Here is a 21,126-nt window from a genome sequence, read left to right on the forward strand (position 1 = left end):
GATCCAGTATTAGAAGCATAGTTTAAAAGCTCATGGTAAGTATTAAGATCAAATAAGGTAGAAGGGATGGATAATATTCCATCAAAATTTCTGAAATCATTGAGGAAGTGGCAGCAGAACAATTATTCTTGTAGGTTTGTTGGTGTGTAGAGTGTATGAGTCTGGCGACATACAATTTGACTTTCGCAAAAACATCATCGACACAATTCCGAAGACTGCAAGAGCTAACACATACGATAACTGTAGCACGATCGCCATAACAGCTCATGCCTCCAAGAAGCTGACATGATTAATATACAGAAGAGTCGAAAAGAAAATTAAGGATTGGTTAAATGACGATCGGTTTGGTTTCAGAAAAGGTAAAGGCGCCAGAGGGGCAGTTCTCATGTTACGGTTAGCAATGTAAACAAGATTAAAGCAAAATAAAAAGACATTCATAGGATCAGTTGACCTAGAAAAAGCGCTCGACAATGTCACATGGTGCAAGATCGAAATTCTGAAAGATATATGGATAGCTATAGGGAGTACAGCGCTGTATACTACATGGTCAAAAACCAGGACCAAGAACAAAGGGCTCGGATTAGAAACGTTCTAAGACTAGTGTGCATTCTTTCGCCTCTACTGTTCAGTCTATACATCGACGAAGCAATGATGGAAATAAATGAAAGGTTCAAGAGTGGAACTAAAATTCAGCCGGCCTGAGTGGCCGAGCGGTTCTAGGCGCTAAAGTTTGGAGCCGAGCGAACGCTTCGGTCGCAGGTTCGAATCGTGCCTGGGGCATGGATGTGTGTGATGTCCTTAGGTTAGTTAGGTTTAATTAGTTCTATGTTCTAGGCGACTGATGACCTCAGAAGTTAAGTCGCATAGTGCTCAGAGCCATTTGAACCATTTTGAACTAAAATTCAAGGTCAAAAAGTATCAACAATAAGATTCGCTGATGATGGTGCTACCCGCAGTGATGGTGTATAAGAATTACAGGATCTGCTGAATGGAATGAACAGTCTAGTGAGTACAGAGCAAAGACGGAGAGTAAATCGAAGAAAGGCGACGTAATGTGTAGCAGTGAAATTGAGAACAGTGAGATACTTAACATAAGGTTTGATAGTGACGAAATCGATGAAGGAATTCTGCTATCCTAGCAGAAAAATAGCGAACCATAGACGGAGCAAAGAGAACAACAAAAACGGCCTCGCACTACAATAAGTGTATTTCTGGCCAAGAGAAGTCAATTAGTATCAAACGTTGGCCTTAATTTGAGGAAGGAATTTCCGAGAATGTGCGTTTGGAGCGCAGCATTATATAGCAGTGAATGAAACATGGACTGTGGGAAAGTGGGAAAGTCTTTTCACCTCCCGCCTAAGTGTCACAGCACTTGCAGTGGATCCTGATGCAGTTTGGAATTCCTTTCTGATGGTCTGGATAGATGTCTGCCTATTACACATTACGACCCTCTTCAACTGTCGGCGGTCTCTGTCAGTCAACAGATGAGGTCGGCCTGTACGCCTTTGTGCTGTACGTGTCCCTTCACGTTCCCACTTCAGTATCACATCGGTAACAGTGGACCTAGGAATGCTTAGTAGTGTTGAAAGTCGCATACAAACGTCTAACACAAGTGACACCCAATACCTGACCACGTTCGAAGTCCGTGAGTTCCGCGGAGTGCCCCATTCTGCTCTCTCACGATGTCTGATGACCACTGAGGTCGCTGATAGGGAATACCTGGTAGTAGGTGGCAGCACAATAAACCTAATATGAAAAACGTATGTTTAATGGGGCGTCTGGATAATTTTGCTCACATAGTGTACCTGTGGTAGCACACAAAAAAGAACAACAAGAGTTCATACTGATGATTGCGGCCAGTAAAAAGAGAATTGAACATTAGAGGTTATATTCAAAATGACCACCGTGAGCGCCAACGTACGCTTCCAGTCTAATGAGCGATTGCTGCAAACGCCCTTGCATTTCAGCGGAGATGCCAGAGCAGTCTGAAATAATACATCGTTAAATATCGCCGGATGTAGTTGGTATGTCCTTGTAGGCTGCGTCTTTCAGTTATCACCACAGAAAAAAGTTTATAGGCGTCAAACAATGGGAACGTGCTGTCCATGGTACAGGTCCTGTGCATCCATTTCAACGATTTGGAGGCAATTCACTAAGATATGCTTTAGTACGTCACCGACTTTGGGCTGGACAGCCATCATGTGGGTACGACAGGTTCCTTATAGTCTGTTGAGGAACATCTTCTAGCATTCGTTGAAGTTGGTCTGATAGAGTCTGCGTCACTTGTGCGCGTTCAGTGTTCCGTGTATGAAGTAGAGGTCTATTAGTCGACTTCACTATCCCACATCACACCTTTACACTACAAGGACGGTGGCGTTCCGCCTATTGAAGTCAACGGTGATTGTCAACAGACCAATGGTGCCTGCTTACTTGATCATAATTGGTAAATGTTGCTTCATCACTAAACAAGAAATATGATAATTCTTTTGTATCCTATCTTAATGTCCTTGTACAAGTTATAACGATGCCCACAATCGTTCCCATGCAGCCCTTGAAGGAGAGAGAGATATGATAGGGATGGGATCTATGTCGACGGCGATTGCGTAAGACACTGGCTGACTCATGTCACTTCCTTGTGCAGCAAGCACGTTAATTTTCTCCCATTCTCGCGTCATTTGTTTCCTTCTGTTGCTCTGTGTAGGTGTTACACTACCACTTTTACGTTATTGGTTGAAGAGGCTGATAAATAATTGCCGAGATTGTTGAAGTCTATTGTGACATCCTGCCACATACACCGCACAAGAACAAACTGCAGTCTTCATACACTCTCCATGCACCATGAGCGTATCGTCGCCCATTCACGACCTCGTTCTTGGTATGTCACACACTGACTAGCAAGTCGCAGTTCAGTCAAGTAACACGCAAGCACACTGTAACGAAACATATCGAAATCGTACGTAGTAACTACTCAGGATGAATAGCACACACTAGTGTCGGTGTGGAATCTTTAAAGTCTTTGAGAACTCGTAAACGACTCTAGCTAGAAGCTGCAACAAATACCGCTGATATTCTAAGTTACTCTGCTTTTAGTTTGTTACTGTCAATAAACATTACTCAATTTAAAAATGTGTGTGTTTGCACAAAAATTACAGTTTGTATATATTATTACAATCGATTTAGCGGCTAACGAAACGAGTCCCAGACTACCAATCCATTTTGGAAAACATCATTAGCACTTTCCATTTTCACAATATTTGCGGTGCAAGATTCACTTTATTTACGCTGTACAGCATGTTTCATGGATAAGAGTAACTAGATGCTACACAATTTGCAAAAACCCATCGTTAAATATTAAAGTAATGTGGTTTCTTACTTGATTTTTTGCGTGTATTTGCCGCCATTTTGTACTTTGTAGAGATAATTGTGGAATAATCTCAAGGCAAACATATTTGAATGTATTTTCATTATGTTCAAAATGTTCAAATGTGTGTGAAATCTTATGGGACTTAACTTCTAAGGTCATCAGTCCCTAAGCTTACACGCTACTTAACCTAAATTATCCTAAGGACAAACACACACACACCCATTCCCGAGGGAGGACTCGAACCTCCGCCGGGACCAGCCTGCATTATGTGTGTTTTAGTTTTAGCTACACTATCCTAAAGTTCAAAGACGGAAATGTACTTTGTATACATATTAATTTAATGAGCATGCTGTTCATTCTTACAAACACATGTTTATTGAAACTGAGAAACATCTGAAAGAATCTAATGAAATGTACTCTTGGTGGAATGTTAATATTAAGAGAGTTACGGGATATTTCACTGCATTAGACGGTAACGCAAATTTGGGTCTGTAATCTGCCGTGCCATTTGAAGCTCCAATCACGTTGTACTTAAAAACTTCGAACTTGTGAGTGTTACTGTGATTCTGAGCACTATCGACGCACTATCAAGCATTCTACATTGTAAGTGTGCCTATAGTAAGCGCTCACCGCTAACCATTTGCGAATTTATGTTGAAGATTAATTTACCGTGTGTCACATGATTGCAGTTCAGCAACGGTCTTATCTTACGTTGATTTAATTAGCAGCTTTAGTACCTGTGGGTGACAAATTTAAGGAACATTTTACGGTGGTGTATGGTCACTGACAGTCAGCTGATAATAATTTGAGCTTTCTGGAAGATTAAATCGGTGTGCCGGATCTGTGATCGTATATTGGTCCTTTGCCCTTCGCTGGAAAGGCATGTGATGTTCGGAAGGTAGGAGACGATAGAATGACGGAAACATAAATGTGGGACGTGTCATGAGTTATGCTTTGTTAGTTGAGTGGGAGTGCTCTTGGTAGCTGAAGGCAAAGTTCCGTGGCTCGAAACCTGACCCAGTACAAATTTTTAATCTACCAATAAGTATAAGATCAGCGCTCACAGCACTGCAGAATGGAAATTTGTTCTAGAGGTTGTCACAATGACCATTCAGTCTTACTCCCGACTCTTGGCAACTTCCCAGACTCTTGAAGATCATTGTGTGTGATATTTTACCACACGTCGGAACGAAGCAATCAGTAAAGTACCGCCGACAAACTATCTGATAGTGCGGCTGATAAATCGCTTATGTATATTGGGAACATTAGTGGGGCCATCACTCTTCTTCCGCGAGCATTATATTTTAATTCTGAATGTTTATAGGATGGAGCGCCATGACGTGTTGCAGGTGAATGGAAGGTATTGGGTACGTAATGGAAAAGATATAATTCAGCATCCTATCCTTAAATTAAGAATCTTATCTGCCTTGTTCAATTTGTATGTACTTTTCAAAACCTATTTTAGTTCTTAGGAAATGTGGCCGTACAACGAGTGCAGCGAAAATATCAGCAATAGCCTAACGTTAAGTTCCCGGGTTTACAACTGTGTAAGCTTATGAAAAGGAGGTAACGCGTCGTTGTGTATTGTCATTTCTTATAATTTTTTTTTTAAAGCTCTGTGGGTTTTTCGTTACTTCTATCCAGTGTTAGCCGGGACAATTTTTAGTCATATCCTAATGTACTGGTCATTGAACAGGGGCTGCTAAACAAAGTATATATGAGATTGTCATAAGTTCCAGCGTTTGCTATGCAACCAAGGGAAAAGTCCTGAAAACCTTTATTGAAATCAGGAACTTGGAGATATTTTGTAATTTGTTTCTGGAATAATATGTTCCAGACATCCGAATCCGTAGTGTGCGGATGTATCTTAATGTGTATAAAAGGTGAATTCGACGACGTGCTTGATATATAGTGGAAAATAACAACTTTCTTTTTGCTGAGTGTGCTTGTAATCGAGACGGCATCTTCCTAGGCAATACTGGGGAGCTGTCTGTCCCCTTTCGTTGCACCTAGAATGTGGTGGTGCAGGTATGACCTGCAGAGCTCCAGTCGGTCTGTATCTCACGCCCTCAAGTGGCATCCCAAGTCTTCCACCTCCCACCACACACACCCATTTCTTTCTCTCTCTGTCTCTATCTATCTCTCTATCTCTTCCTTTTGTCTGTAGAGGGACTTCACTGCCACACGGCTCAGCCAATGTAAATACCGTATTGACACATCCTGTACAAATCGAACCAATCACAGAAAATACGAGTGCTGCTGGCGCTGTACGCTAAAGCTATAGTGATACAGAAGTTGGATGGTATCACCATGAACTTAGTTGCATACAGATTTATACAATTACATTGATGACTTATTTACAACAGCATTTTGTTCAGCGTAAACTGCAAAGTGTTTGACATATTTATATATCTCGGAGATCTGGCGAACCCTGAAGGCTTTTCTACGTGTCGCACGAATTTATCACGTCACCGGATTCAATACATACCAGTTCGACGGCAGTCCATAGTAACAGTAAACCTGAAGCTGTATATCTTGTGGGGAAATGATTATACTATGAAATAACTGAGTATCTTTGAAATTGTTGTACTCAGCCTCTTCTTGCCTATGCAAGAATTCAATTCTTATGAAATGAGTTACGGTTTTTAAGATTTGTCATACAGCTGTGTATTTCTAGTGGAAATATAACCAGTTGATAGCTTTATAAGAATAATTAATAACATATGGATTATGCTTACTACCTAGAAGTTTTCAGTTTTGGCTGTCGTAACACACTGGACTTGCATTCGAGAGAAAGATGGTTCTAACCCTCGTCCGGCCATCCAGATTTAGGTTTCGCGTGATCTCCCTAAATGTCTCCAGGCTAATGCTGGGATGGATCCTTTGAAAGGCCCCGGAGAATTTCCTTCCCGATCTTTGCCACAATCAGAGCATGTTCTCCATTTCTTATAACCTCGATGTCGACCGGACGTTAAACCCAATTTTCCTCCCTTCCTTATTGTGGTAATTTTAATCAGTTGATTCCATATTCCTGAGAAAGTCTTTAAATTGTGAGAAGTGGATTTACAATATTACACCGATATAGACTTACTAAACTGTAGTGTAGTGTATCAAAGAACAGAGCGAGAATTGAATGCGAGAGTGTGAAACGTTCCCTGGCAGCCCACACACTGTTAATAAACTGAAATGACGTTTAATTGTACTATGTACACCGCTATGAAGCAATTCGTATGTACTGTAATTGTTTAACAATAAATATTATTTAATTTTGTATAAAGGACGTTAGTTATTATTGTAATATTTTCTGTAATAATATTCTCGATGTATTTATGATTGTAATATTTCTATACACATAATGTAATTACGAAATATGTTAATATCTGCGATGAAAATATGTAAAATATAGCCACAGAGGAAAATAATGTTGAAAGATTACAAAGAGATATTAATAATCAGCAATAGTGTAAATAGCACTACATAATGTGCATTCTTTGTCGTCTTCCTCGAGAGCTGAGAGAGAGAGGATCCTGTGACGTAGCATTATATGCATGAGTACACCTCTTCTGTCTGTATCTGTCTTTAGCCGCCATTAGAGGAGAAATTATAAAGGTGTGTAATTTTAATTATTGTTGTGGTCTAAAAACATTATAATTAATCAAAATTGTCTATTACTAATGTAAATTAGCTTGCCCATGTCATCTTTAAAGAATTTTCAGCACTTTTAGCGATTATCGTTGGTGTTGCTGGGCTGTGCCGCGACCAAACGATTTGCAGCGGCGGCACATATAAAAAATTGTTCCGCTATAAAATTAACCAAACCCGTAAATCTGGAGCAGGTAAAATTAGCAGTGAATTACGAAGTATTTTTCTTTTACAGCGATCCTGAGGCTGACTGAATTTATTACTGGTTTTACATTTGTGCATTCATAGGCGGATAATTAACGTTGAAGTTGTTAATCTGTTGGTTCTTTCAATTTCTAAAGCAAATAACTTAAACGTATAGTGAAGTGTGTTTTGTTAATGATAATTAAACGTTCGGGTCGGCATGGCAATATTTAACCATTTTATGCTAACAGAGACATAGCTAACGCCGGGAAAGAATTCAGTAAATATTTAAAAACCCACTGCATTTAGAAAATGTGTGCCAAGGCCGAAATACGTAAAAAATTTAATTTAAATAATTTTCAAAGTCATAAATATTATTGATCAGTTAGTTTGAATTTATCAGCATGAGAGGGTTGCTAAAGTTCACGTAATTTTAAATGTGCTGAATTCTGCCTAAATGAATTTTTATTACCACATTTAAAAAAAGGGTTCTAGAACAAAGTTCGTACCGAAAGAGTAAATAACAAAAATATTTAAAGCGATTTCTTCCCCATTTTCATCCATTCATTTTTACATAATAAATAAATAAATAAATAAATAAATATATATATCATTAAAAGTTAAATATATATTGCAATTATTTGGAACTAACCACTGGCTGTATAAACTTCGAAAACTCTTACCTTGTAGCATAACTGCTATCGCAGAAACCAGAGATTCATCGCTGGTTGTCTGAACAACGAACAGAACCATCAACTTTATTCCAGCTACTTTTGGTATATGCTGTAGAAAGGAACTTTTCTATCTTGCAATGTTATTCCTCAAATGAAACGAACAGCTAAAAGCTTATGTCAGTAACGATTTGGAGTCATAAATCATCACATACCATAAGAAGTTTTGAAGGAGATGGGACAAAACAGGGTCAGTCGATAAAGCAGTCTTTATAATTGTCTAATTCATGTAAGAGGGTTCCTTTACGCTGCACGACAAAGTGTGCCGTTCTCATCTGCCTTGGGTCGACTCCAACGGGCTGTCCACCATATCACCGAATGCGCAGCAAAGTAGTTTTTCAAATGGCTCTGGGCGCTATGGGACTTAACATCTGAGGTCGTCAGTCCCGTAGAACTTGGAACTGCTTAAACCTAACTATGGGACTTAACATCTGAGGTCGTCAGTCCCGTAGAACTTGGAACTGCTTAAACCTAACTAACCTAAGGACATCTCATACATCCATGCCCCAGGCAGGATTCGAACCTGCGACCGTAGCGGTCGCGCGGTTCCAGACTGAAGCGCCTAGAACCTTACTATTAACGTGGCAAACTGGTGGCCGTCATCGTCACTAGGCTGAGGATGCCTTCAGCACTGTCATCAGTTCACCTGTCATCGGACGTAATAACTACGTGTCTGGACGTCTCGTCAACGTGCCACCAGTTAATCAGTGAGCAGCGCTGCTGAGCACTGGAGATTTTTCAAAGACATTTATCCAGTGCTAAATACAACTACACCGCTATCATTATGAGTTGGCTCCGTCGTCTAAAAACCTGTTACAAAGCTTGTGCTGGAGTGAACGGCAGTTGTATGGGGAAACTCCACCGATTTCTACATCCACAAACAGCAGACAGTAACAGACCACACCGTCTAGTAGACTCTCGATCTCTAACGGTAAAAACCAACGAATCAGCTGCACATTGTCGCATATTTACTGCAGCTACGAGACCGATTTAAGTATTCTGCACCATTGTTTCACACCAGAACTGGAGGCGCCAGTAATGTCAGTAACTGTGCCATTAAGCCTCGTCACCAGGATTAAGATGGACTACGCGCTGCCTGCAAACAGTATGATGGCTATTCCAGCAGTGGTAACAACAGCAAACGAGTAGTGGTGTATTGCATTTTGCTGAACCTGGGCGTGAATCTTGCACAGTGTGACTGTTTTACAAATTTTTTTATCTTATTTATGTGGTGCACATTCATATTTGTGTTGGTAATAAATAAAATGCCCTACTGATGTTGTCTGACTTCATGTAAAGAAAATCACCTAACAGGGTCCAAAATGCAACATTTTCCATTTCTGAAGGAAGAACAGTTATTAGAAAAATAGAAACGAGCTGTAATAAGGGAAAGTAGGGAAAGTTTAACTATCGCGAAAACTATAAAGTTAAGCCATTTGGCTACCTTCATGCTTGAACTCTAGCGTGAAGTCAGTGACGTGAATCTCACCCTTAAATTTACGTATAACTTAGCGCTTCCTGTCTCACTGTTTTGGCAGTTTTTGACTAATATTATCGTCATTATCGTATTTGAAATTTGGTAATGGGAGTTTAAAACTAAATACCGTGAGTGGAGCATGTTCACTGTTCAAGATAAATTCATTCTTTCCACGTAAGTTTCTATACATTTCTGTTGAATTCGCAGAAGTCACGGGCTATTAAAAGTCAATTGCTGTTTGGATTTTGGGTGAAACACGTTCTTGTGGATTTTTGTCAACAGTGCGTCATTATTTTCTGTTCCAATTTAGTTGTTCGCTCGCCGTGAAAGGGAAGAGTGGTGCAGAACTAGACATTATTACCGTGAGCTTTGGCATGCTCCACTTCACGCCTTTAGAGAGATTGTTTGGTTATTGATTTAGCATATTAGATATGTAGGGGTTTTTACTATGCCGGCCGAGCTTCTCGTAGAAATATGACAAGATACTGTGTTTGGCAGTTGTTGATTTAGTGGTTCAGCGGACTATTGTCAAGAAGCTAGAATGTCTGTTGAAAGGAAGACAGCAAGAGTAGAGATTTTCGTGTTTTTTCCCAGTGATTAGAGAAGGGGCTCTACTTCGAAATTTTATTGGTCGACAGTTTCAGAGTAACCACCCAGATTTTTCTATAATATGACTTGGTAAGAAAAGGTTGTCTAATGTGACTGGCCTGACACAGCTCAACTAATAGTTCATAAATATCAGAAACATAAAATGTAATATTCGGCATTTACAAATATGAGAGCAGTTAAAAACCTGTGTATAGATCTAGAAAGCCATCCCTCCCTTTGTAAGTTCTGGATTTTCAGTGTGGAAACACATACTTTTTAGTGTATTAGTGAATGAAATAGCTTATGTACAACTGATTTCACTAAAATTGTGATAAATGGTACTCGAAATATAATAAACAGTTTTATATCCTGACGAAAGCTTTTAGAGAAGCACTTACCAGTAGATACTGCTCTTGGGTTGAGCGGACTGCTCAGCGCACAGGCCTTCCTAATCTAGGTGGCATTGCCTGTAGCCTCGACACAACTGGCGGACATGTTGCGACGATGTAGAATGTGGCAGCCACGACCATTTGCCGTGAGAGAGTGTTGGGTTGTTTGGGGGAAGAGACCAAACAGCGAGGTCATCGGTCTCGTCGGATTAGGGAAGGACGGGGAAGGAAGTCGGCCGTGCCCTTTCAAAGGAACCATTTCGGCATTTGCCTGGAGTGATTTAGGGAAATCACGGAAAACCTAAATCAGGATGGCGGGACGCGGGATTGAACCGTCGTCCTCCCGAAAGTGAGCCCAGTGTGCTAACCACTACGCCACTTCGCTCGGTGCCCTGAAAGAGAAGGAGGTTGCACCAGCCAGTTTTTGTATGGATCTGTCTATTCAATGCCGAAAATAATTATCCATACGAAGAAGCAAAAGGAAAATCCAAAAAGTGATGCAGAAATTATGCTATCTCGTAAAATCCACGGCAGACGAAACACGTAGTACCGTTAAGGCACTAAAATAACGTGGGAGGATGTGAGCGACGTTGACACTTAGCCAGGAGGTGACCAGAGTGACGCTCATCGGAACATTGCTCCTTTCGAGCAACCTTGCCTTGCTTTAAGCCCGTCCTCTAATCATCATTTTAACTCTCAACCTCAGACATCAGGAGGGAAAAAGGAGAAGCTAAGACCAACAACGAAGTGCTCGGATTGAGAAGGATATAAAATAGAGATGTAATCGTTCGCCATACTGTTCAATCCGTATACCGAAGAAGCAATGAAGGCAATAAAAGTCAGGTTCAGGAGAAGGATGAAAGTTTAAGGGAATAGTATACCATTAATTAGAAACGTTGATGACATTTCTATCCTCATTGGAAGTGTATCAGATAACATGACGTGCTGCATGCGGTATCAGCACACATGCACTGAGAGTAATCCGAAAACCACGAAAAAATGAGTCGTAGAAGCGAAATTAACTACCATCGCAACATCAAAACAAGGGACCAAGCACCAGACGAAGCGAATGGGTTCTGCTACCTTGGAAGCAAAATAACTCATGACGGACCATGCAAGAAGGGTATAGGTACTAGACTAAAACAGGTAAAAAGGATTTTTCTAGTAAAAAAAATCTACTATAATAAAACATAGGTCTTAATTTGTCGACGATGTTGCTGAGAAGGAGAGTTTGAAGTACAGCGCTGGAATGTCGGAAAAACGTAAAAGACGAGAAACGAAGAGTTTGAGGTATGGTGCTGAATGTCGACCAACTGCTACGTTGAGATAAAACAGTTTGGGGCACGGCAGGATTCGTGGCAGCCGCATTAAACCGGTCACAAGACTGATGGGAAAGAAAAGCGTGAGCGCATCGACCATCGTGTTTTTTCGTTAGCCGTTTAGGTATGGCCTGGTGGATAAAATCGTGAATTCCAGAACGTTGTTTGCGTTTGAACGTGTTGTTTACAGAGACCCGGCAACACAAGGAAATTGTACAGAAATACAAGAATACTAGCGGAGAATCGACACTTGGCCCAGCGTTTGCACCTCACGATGAAAGTATTGCGTATAAATAGCCGACAAGTCTTACTGTTGTTTGATTACATGGTGGACGAACAGTTAGTGCAAAAGGTTACGTTCATTCATAAGGGACGACTGGAATGGAAAGGTGGCATAAAAATAATGGTGAGAATTTCAGAAGTTCGACTTAAATTCACCACCGACGGAATAATTCACGAAATAGGAAGAAGGGCAGCGCTTTCTATCCTGTATTCGTTATATAAGGGCGGGAACTTCACAGAGATGCTTATCCAACGGTAGTGCTAGACAGAGAGTGCTTTATAAACTTTGCGTTTCTAGAAGAATAAACCAGCATGTTGCTTCCTAAACATATATCTCCCAAAAAGAGCAAGAAGCTAAGATTAGTGAATTTTAAGTTCATATAGAGGCTTATTTGTTCTTCTTCAGCACAATTAGCGACTGGAAGTAGAATCGGGGAAAGTGACGGAGAAACCTACGCATATTTTTAAGATCGGAAAAGTATTGAGGCTTTTCAACGCAACACAGTACTAGAGACATACGGGAGTCGGAGAAAAATATGGAAACACGAAAAAACACAGGGCATTGGAACGCCCAATAGTGGCTAGGAAACCGGTTGGTATTACAAACAACTTCCAATCGTTCCAGGTTGGATAAATACGACTTATGTGTGGTTTTCAAGGGAATCTTATATTTTCTTTCTGCAAAATAGTGGAAATTTGAAATAACGTTGATGGACATGGATAGTGATCGCACACCATTCTCTCCAAAGCTGACCCCAAAGGCTCAATAATTTTGAGATCTGGTGCCTGTAGTGGGCAGGCGAAATGCAATAATTCATCCTCATGCTCAAAAAAGCAGTCCTGGACGATGCCAGCTGTGTGAACAAGGTCCTGTGTTCTTGGACCACCGCAACACGTCTGCGGAACATTAATTGCATCATGATCTGATTAACTAAAATGGTCACACAGTTATTATTAGTTTGTGTGACCCTGCCGAGTTACCAAGAGACCTTTGGAACAACACAGTATGACTGCCCAAATCATCACTAAACCTCTGCCACGTTTCACTATTGAAGTGTAAACTCGGCCAGAGGCTGGAACCTGTGTGGAACAAGACTCATCCGCCCAAGTGACATTCTTCCATTGCTCCTTAGTCCCGGCTTCATGGCTTCGGCAACACGGTTTGAGGTTATGGGTATTTGAATCACTGATGAGTGGTTTTGGAATTCCAGATAGCCATGTAAAAAATGAGTGTGTGTCATTGTCGGCCGGTAGGCCCCATCCGGGGAAGTTTGGCCGCCGAGTGCAAGTATTATTTCAGTAGACGCCACACTGGGCGACTTGTGTGCCGGTGATGAGGATGAAATGATGACGAGGACAACAACACTGTCCACGAGCGTAGAAAATCTCTAACCCCCGGTAATCGAACCTCGACCGGCTGCATGGGAAGTTAGCCCTGCTCTTCCGTGTTTACAAAGCTCCGTTCGTAATGTTTTTGTGCTGATAGGGTTCGTGGGTGCTACGTTCAGTTCGGCAGTTATTTTGCACCTACCTTCCTCTTACCTGTCGACACAGTTATCTTCAATGACCGTTCATCTGTGTTATGACTTAGCGGATGGTTGAAACACGAAATACTTCTGCTGCATTAGAAAGGGAAGCACCGGTCGTACAAGCACCAACAATTTTCGCACCTTCAGAGTCACTTAGCTGCCACGTAATATAATCACAACTGCGAAGAACACTATCCTGAACACGATTGACACACACAGTGTATTGAAGACATTCCAACGATGTCATTCGTGGTCAAAGGCCACAGCACATCCTCCAGCCTTGGCTTCCATCTGCATTTACACTCAAGCATGCGTTTATGGAGGTATTTCCATATTTTTGTCGGCTACCAGTAGAGAGATGTAAGCGAAATAATAATAAAATAAAATAATTTGCAGAGAGTGGGACTGGCATAAATATTATCATTTACACAAAAACCTGCTTACAGTATGCGCAAGTGTCAAAAGGCATCTTCGATCAGCAAATCTAAGAGTTTGTGGAATTATTAACTAAGACTGCCAGTCGAAATACTGCAGTAATTTCTTGCCTTGCCACAGTGGTAACACCGGTTCCCGTCAAATCACCCAAGGTAAGCGCTGTCGGGATGGGCTAGCACTTGGATGGGTGACCATTCGGTCTGCCGAGAGCTGTTGGCAAGCGGGGTGCACACAGTCCTTGTGAGGCAAACTGAGAAGCTACTTGATAGAGAAACAGCGGCTCCGGTCTCGTAAACTGACACACGGCTGGGAAAGAGTTGTGCTGACCACATGACCCTCCATATCCAAAAGTAGAGACTCCTATGGGCTGAAGATGACACGGCGGCCGGTCAGTACCGTCGGACCTTCATGGCCTGATCTGGTGGGGTTCAGTTTAGTTTTGGTCTACTTATCTAAGAGAGGAAGGGCGCATAATTACGGACTCCTAAAACAACAACCGTGATAATGCGTAAACAGGGTGTTACAAAAAGGTATGGCCAAACTTTCGGGAAACAGTCCTCACACACAAATAAAGAAAAGATGTTATGTGGGAATGTGTCCGGAAACACTTAATTTCCATGTTAGAGCTCATTTTAGTTTCGTCAGTATGTACTGTACTTCCTCGATTCACCGCCAGTTGGCCCAATTGAAGGAAGGTAATGTTGACTTCGGTGCTTGTGTTGACATGCGACTCATTGCTCTACAGTACTAGCATCAAGCACATCAGTACGTAGCATCAACAGGCTAGTGTTCATCACGAACGTTGTTTTGCAGTCAGTGCAATGTTTACAAATGCGGAGTTGGCAGATGCCCATTTGATGTATGAATTAGCACGAGGCAATAGCCGTGGCGCGGTACGTTTGTATCGAGACAGATTTCCAGAACGAAGGTGTCCCGACAGGAAGATGTTCGAAGCAATTGATCGGCGTCCTAGGGGGCACGGAACATTCCAGCCTATGACTCGCGACTGAGGAAGACCTAGAACGACGAGGACACCTGCAATGGACGAGGCAATTCTTCGTGCAGTTCACGATGACCCTAATGTCGGCGTCAGAGAAGTTGCTGCTGTACAAGGGAACGTTGACCACGTCACTGTATGGAGAGTGCTACGGGAGAACCAGTTGTTTCCGTACCATGTACAGCGTGTGCAGGCACTATCAGCAGCTGATTGGCCTCCACGGGTACACTTCTGCGAATGGTTTATCCAACAATGTGTCAATCCTCATTTCAGTGCAAATGTTCTCTTTACGGTTGAGGCTTCTTTCCAACGTGATGAAATTGTAAATTTTCACTATCAACATGTGTGGGCTGACGATAATCCGCATGCAATTGTGCAATCACATCTTCAACACAGATTTTCTGTGAACGTTTGGTCAGGCACTGTTGGTTATGTCTTGATTGGGCCCCATGTTCTTCCACCTACTCTCAGTGGAGCACGTTATCACGATTTCATACGGGATACTCTACCTGTGCTGCTAGAACATGTGCCTTTACAAGTACGACACAACATGTGGTTCATGCACGATGGAGCTCCTGCACATTTCAGTCGAAGTATTCGTACGCTTCTCAACAACAGATTCGGTGATCGATGGATTGGTAGAGGCGGACTAATTCCATGGCCTCCACGCTCTCCTAACCACAACCCTCTTTTATTCACGGGGGCATTTGAAAGCTCTTGTCTACGCAACCCCGGTACCAAATGTAGAGACTCTTCGTGCTCGTATTGTGGACGGCTGTGATACAATAAGCCATTCTAAAGGGCTGCATCAGCGCACCAGGGATTCCATGCGACGGAGGGTGGATGCATGTATCCTCGCTAACGGAGGACATTTTGAACATGTCCTGTAACGAAGTGTTTGAAGTCACGCTGGTACGTTCTGTTGCTGTGTGTTTCCATTCCATGATTAATGTGATTTGTAGAGAAGTAATAAAATGAGCTCTAACATGGAAAGTAAGCGTTTCCGGACACATGTCCACATAACATATTTTCTTTCTTTGTGTGTGAGGAATGTTTCCTGAAAGTTTTACCGTACCTCTTTGTAACACCCTGTACAACTCTCCTTATCGTTAATGGTTAGGAGTCTGGAAGGTCCAATATTCTGTCACAGAAAAGACTTGTTCTAGCTTTGGATGCCACCCCCCCCCCCCCCCCCCCCCCCCCTACCCTACAAGACTGCTACCGTGATAAGCTCCATACTGAGGAAGAATTCGTTTAATATGGTAGATTTATATCCTGGAAAGACATAACTCACCAGGAATCGTTAGCGGACAAGGATGAAACTCCACTGATATGAAGAATGCATTTTACAGATGAAGTGACTATATGCTACTATTACTGGCGCTTTTTTTTAGGTGCACACGTGCGCATGGGATGCGTAGCAAAGATGTCGAGGAAAAAACGGATGCGTGGGCTGCGGCAGCGGGGATAATAGCTGGCGACCTGGTGTGGCTGTGCGGCGAGTCACAATGTGAAGTTATTGGACGGTGGCTCTGGCTGCCCACGCCGTGGCCGGGCTCGTGATAGAGGCGGCCTGCTACCCCAGCCACCTGCCCGGCGTGGCGCTGGCTGGAGCAAAAAAGTGCTGGTCTCTGCGCGCAGCTCCTGGCCGCTAACAACTCAGCCCCAACGTTCTGCTGCTAATCCCCACCGCGGCGACTGTGTCGCCAAACCTGAGGGCGCTGCGTGTCCGTTCGGACGAGCCGGCCTGCGATTCTCATGTTTAATGAGGGCGAGGCGATGTAATTTCCCTTTTTCGTTCATCAGTGAACGCGTGGAACCCAGGGTGGTTTCTGACATGACTTCCAGCATGCTTCAACTTACAGCTGAATGCACCCTTACGTTCGCTAAAATTGCAAAAACTGCAAAATGATCTTTTTTAAGTCATAATTCGACTTAGAAAAAGAGATTCACGATTTGAAACCATGCAAGTCGTTCAAAATTCTCTGGGCAACATGTATATGTTACGGAGACTGGAATAAACAATATGTACAAGAGCGAAGAGCGAAACATAAGAATAGAAGAGCGAGAACGATGTGTTAGGTTAGACAGGGTATAAGAGAGTCATGTAATATTTCACCATTACTGTTTAATCAATACATCCAAAAAGTTATGACGGACTTACATGGAAGATCCAGCAGAGAAGCTGAAAATTCAGGGTGAACCGGTATCTATGATACGTCGACAACATTGCTATCCTCTGAAACTGGAGAAGCATTACAGGACCTGTGAAGTGGAATGAACTAGTAAAAGTATGCTATTGACTGCGAATAAATCGAAGAAATATGGAAGGAAAGAGAAGTAGCAAAAATGAGATTAGCGGTAAACTTATCAAAATTTGTTGTCGTGAAGCAGATGAACTGCAGGAGTTCTGCTACCCTTGAAGCAAAATAACATACAGGGTGTTACAAAAAGGTACGGCCAAACTTTCAGGAAACATTCCTCACACACAAATAAAGAAAAGATGTTATGTGGACATGTGTCCGGAAACGCTGAATTTCCCTGTTAGAGCTCATTTTAGTTTCGTCAGTATGTTCTTCCACCCACGCTCAATGGAGCACGTTATCATGACTTCATACAGGATACTCTACCTGTGCTGCTAGAACATGTGCCTTTACAAGTACGACACAACATGTGGTTCATGCACGATGGAGGAGCTCCTGCACATTTCAGTCGAAGTGTTCGTACGCTTCTCAACAACAGGTTCGGTGATCGATGGATTGGTAGAGGCGGACCAATTCCATGGCCTCCACGCTCTCCTGACCTCAACCCTCTTGACTTTCATTTATGGGGGCACTTGAAAGCTCACGTCTACGCAACCCCGGTGCCAAATGTAGACACGCTTCGTGCTCGTATTGAGGACGGCTGTGTTACAATAAGCCATTCTCCAGGGCTGCATCAGCGCATCAGGGATTCCATGCGACTTAGGGTGGATGCGTGTATCTTCGCTAACGGAGGACATTTTGAACATTTCCTGTAACAAAGTGTTTGAAGTCACGCTGGTACGTTCTGTTGCTGTGTGTTTCCATTCCATGATTAATGTGATTTGAAGAGAAGTAATAAAATGAGCTCTAACATGGAAAGTAAGCGTTTCCGGACACATGTCCACATAACATATTTTCTTTCTTTGTATGTGAGGAATGTTTCCTGAAAGTTTGGCCGTACCTTTTTGTAACACCCCGTATAACGGGCATATTGAGGACATAAAAATTGGTCAAATGCGAGTAGAATTCGCATGCTGAGAGTTCGATACAAACTTAATTATGTACTTATGGAGTTCATCACTCCTAGGAATCGAGAACTTCAACCATTTTTGCCCTTTTTTCATTATCGATACTGGTAAGATATCGATGCGGGGAATTCCAATAACTTATCAAAATCTTTACAGTAGTTACTCAGACTAGCCTGGACACACAAAAACAAGTGAACAGAATTCTTCAGTTTGTACGTGTAGAGAGAGAAGACTTAATGAAGTATTTTATATTCACCTACTAAAGCTGACCACAGCTTACATTTTATACTAGTATTTACATGCAGTAATGTTCGTCTGTTATGCTTCTGAGGGATCGTGAATTAAATGTACGTCAAAATGGCAAAAAGGCGTTATTATGTGATATAATTACCGTTTAACAAGTTTCAGATTTTTTACTTTACCTGTACTGTGAAACATTGCTTCTTGCCGAATTTCATGATTTTAGGCCAACGGGAAGCACCCTGTGGGTTGTGATAAGTGAGTTCTCATCAAAATACGTGACAAAAATGGATGTATCTTGTGACTGAACTGACTCAGGAACTTAATTTCTTTTCTCCGCCTAGGGGCCACAGAGCTTGACATGTGATTTAAACTTAAACCTGGTACGTCGATCCGTTTTTGAGAAAAAGTGTTCTTAACAGTCCGAGGGACAAAAAGACATATAGTGAATTTATGTCTATTTTTTTAAGAGATGGTGGCGGGACTGGACCCTTCAATACAGGTTGTCAAATTAAAAAAGGTGGCGTTGCAAATGGCCGAAACTACTAGCCAACTAAGTTTGGAATCTAGATGGCTGAAAGGCGTGTGACATGACTTCGTAGACACACACATAGATGGAAAACAAACCGAACTTGTAAAGATTTCGTTTTTACAGATTGAGGCATGGTACCCTAAGACCAGAGCAGAACAAACAAAGACACCATTCCTGCCCAAAAGAAGCTACTAATATAAAACAGTGTCCTGCACCTGGGGGAGGATTGTCTGAGAATGAACGACTGGAGCACAGCTGTGTGTCATGTGTAATTAGGCGCTGTGGGGAAAAGCGGAAGAGATCTCATGCCACGGAAGGATGTTTAAGATGGGCATAGAAAAGAAATGAAGAGGTTCTTCACAGAATCGGAGAGGAGAGGGAACATTTATGGGCAAAATGATTGGACACGAGTTCATCCAACAAAGGTTAGCGTCCATGTACTTGAGATAGCTGTAGAGTGTAAAAACTGTTGGGGAAGACTGAGATTCAAATATATCCAGCAGGAAAGTGAGGATGTTGGGTCTAAATGCTGCAGTGAGATAAAGAGACTGGCGCAGGAGAGAAATTCGTATTGGGCTGCGTCAAATCAGTCTGAAGACTGAGAACCTAAAACGCAAAAACAGGTATAGCAAGTAGACGAACTTTCTCTCTACCTAGCCGCTCAGATACTGTAGATAATTTTAAAACTCGGGCAACCAAAGCTAAAATAGTTATACATGATTACTTGACGCATCAAAAAGTGAACTTTTTTTTTAATACAGGTTTCACAGCTCTTGAGTTGGATCTTCTGATACAAATATAAATGCTATGTCATAGGTTACAGAATGACGCAGTGTAACAAATGGCGGGGCTAGGTAAGGATTTCAGCAGTCCTCAAGAGATAAAAACGTCGATTGATCAAAGAAAGACCACCCGCAATGATGAAAGTCATATCGATAACTAAAGAATAGAATTAGGGATCACAACTGACCCCTGTGTTAGATCGCGAAGTGTACACATTCAGATTAAGATATGCTCTTGTCGGCCCATGTCAAGAAACAAAATGCCCCTCGTAGATGTTATTCAGGGAGGTACAGGCCTTATAGTGACAAAAGCCGAAACACTGATGTGTATTTGCCACCAACAAAGCATCTGACTAACATAAACTAGGAGCGTCAGCTCTGTTGGAAATTTGTGGAAGGACATGAACAGATTTTACTGGAGGCGATTGGTCACGAAATAGAAACCACAGTGAAAATACGATTCAAATTTTTGCAGATGTTTTGGGCAATGTCTCCAGTATGCCCGTGGATAATATCACGTCGCTCTTCTCATTTCGCCGGCCGTGGTGGCCATGCGGTTCTTGGCGCTTCAGTCCGGAACCGCGTGACTGCTACGGTCGCAGGTTCGAATCCTGCCTCGGTCATGGATGTGTGTGGTGTGCTTAGGTTAGTTAGGTTTAAGTAGTTCTAAGTTCTAGGGGACTGATGACCTAAGATGTTAAGTCCCATAGTGCTCAGAGCCATTTTCTTCTCATTTCTGAGTACTCAGTGAACGCATAAAGATGCATAGAAAATAGTGTCTTCCGCCAAATAAGAGTGTTTGTTGAGAGATATCGTCTGATTTCATGCAAACCCACATAACGTAAGTTTCATGCATTTCCTTCTTCATGACAGTCCTCGGCCGCACACTGCAGCGGCAATGTGGACGCTCCTGCAGCATTTTCGATGGGGACCCACCATACAGCTACGATTTGGCTCTCTGATTGTTATCTCTATCAAATGAAGCCCTGGCTATGGAAACACTTTGGCACAGATAATGAGTTGCAATCCTGGGTAGAAAATTATAAAAAGTCACAGCAGGCTGCCTTCTATGATGAGAGTATTGGAAAGCTGATGCAACGCTAAGACAAAAATGGTTCAAATGGCTCTGAGCACTATGGGACTTAACATCTGTGGTCATCAGTCCCCTAGAACTTAGAACTACTTAAACCTAACTAACCTAAGGACATCACACACATCCATGCCCGAGGCAGGATTTGAACCTGCAACGCTAAGACATATGTCTAAACAGGAGAGGCGACTGTGTAGAGAAGAGGGTGAAGTTACAGCAAACTGTTGCAGATAAAACAGTTTTGATTTTCACTCTAGTTTACATTTCTCCATCGA

This window comes from Schistocerca americana, chromosome 6 (genome assembly GCF_021461395.2).
Source record: "Schistocerca americana isolate TAMUIC-IGC-003095 chromosome 6, iqSchAmer2.1, whole genome shotgun sequence".
NCBI lineage: Eukaryota > Metazoa > Arthropoda > Insecta > Orthoptera > Acrididae > Schistocerca > Schistocerca americana.